Genomic DNA, 1,785 nt, shown 5'->3' on the forward strand with positions numbered 1-1,785 from the left:
TAACTTGGCAAGTTAATCCGGGTTTTAATCCGTGCATCCGTTTTAGAACAGACGTACATTAGCCCCCAAGTGTCAAGGACAATGCTTGCATTGTTCTGGAGACTTGTATAAAAGGTAGTAATTGAGAGCAAGTAGGCATTAGCCCCCAAGTATGAAGTGCATAACTTGTTATACGCTTTGTACTTTAGAACATATACAAATATATATATATATATATCCTGTTGTTTGATATACCTTCAATGTTGCAGGCTGAACTGAGGAATAGAGATGCCTGAAACTCTGACTTGCAAGAGAATGTGAAATCACAACAAGCAGAAGATGCAAAAACCAAAGAGCAGCTGACCCAAGACCTGGCCGCAATGGAAAAGCTAAAAGAATCTTTCAACAAAGATCGTGCTGACTGGGAAGCTGAAAAATGCGGTTTAACCAAAAGAGCTGAAGACGCCGAGGCAGCCCTGAAACCAATTGTAGATGAGCTAGCTGGCTTGAAATGGCAAATCAACGCTATGACTTCTGCTATCTTTGGTAAGTATCTCCTTATGTGGTTTGCTCAATGCAATGAACCTTATCATTGACCAGAATGTTGGTATAAACCCTTGGCAGGCACGCGGATTGCTCATCTTGGTATAGACATGCGGATGAAGCTCAAAGCGGCGTATACTTTGATTGAACAGTTATACTCTGGGTCTCAGCGGGCTATTTGCACGGCAGCTTACAAAAAACCGGCACCAACCCTGATAAAAGAAACACTTGAGAAGCTGGCCATGTTACCAGCCCGGATTGCCGAATTGAAGAAGGCAGCTGCCAGAGCAGGAGCTTTAATCGCACTTATTCGAGCCAAAGCCTAGATTCCAGACCTTGAAGTAGAAGACATCATTAAAGGATACCCAGGCATGAAGGAGGACGGTTCATACTTAGACAATGATGACCTCCGGCGGCTGACCAAAGAGATGCGGCCAATAGCCATCAAGCTGGCCGAAGACACAGACTTGTCCCATTTTCAACCGGCTTATGACGCTGAAGGGAAAAGACAGCCTGCCGTAATCCATGAAGTTGAAGAACTTGTGCCTTCGATTCGTAAGCACACTTATGCTCCTGATATTAATCCATCCAATCTTATCCATGAAGAAGCAGTGTTTCAAACTTTAACTGGAATCGATTGGTCGATGGTTGATTTCCAGCGTCTGGGGAGGGATGAAGAAGTGCCCACACCAACTGACCCTCAACCATCAAACCGTCCAGACGAAGCGTCTTAAACCGGTCGCCGGTTTACTGGTTACTATGTGCCGATACTTTGAAAAACAATTGTGCAATTGGAGCCGCTTTGAAAGCTTCTTGTAATAGGATAGCCAAAACTCCGTTATCTGCCATGCCATCGAGCATGTTTTGTAATACCTCGTGACAACTTGTTCCACCTTTTGGGATATATTTATGCATAGCTCAGGAATAGTTTTGTTCCTGAATACAAAAACTTGGAAAGTGTCCTAGTGGTTTACCACTGGATGGGTTATGATGCTCAACATATATACAATACTTAGATGAATGATCAAAGTTGTTGTATAAAAAGTAATATGTGCAACATACCTCATTGGTTGACCAACTGTTTTAGTAAAGGTGCTAACACCAATCCGGAGTAATAATAACTCCATCCTTATAATGCCGGAGTATGATAATAAACCGTACCGGGATATAACAATCACCGAGTTTTCTTTATAACACTGGTGATTTAGTCAAACCAGACCAGGACAATGAACACCGGTTTATAGCTGATCATGCACTGACAAC

Source organism: Triticum urartu, chromosome 7A (assembly GCF_056163025.1).
Source record: "Triticum urartu cultivar PI428250 chromosome 7A, HENAU_Tu73, whole genome shotgun sequence".
In the NCBI taxonomy this organism is placed as follows: Eukaryota; Viridiplantae; Streptophyta; class Magnoliopsida; order Poales; family Poaceae; genus Triticum; species Triticum urartu.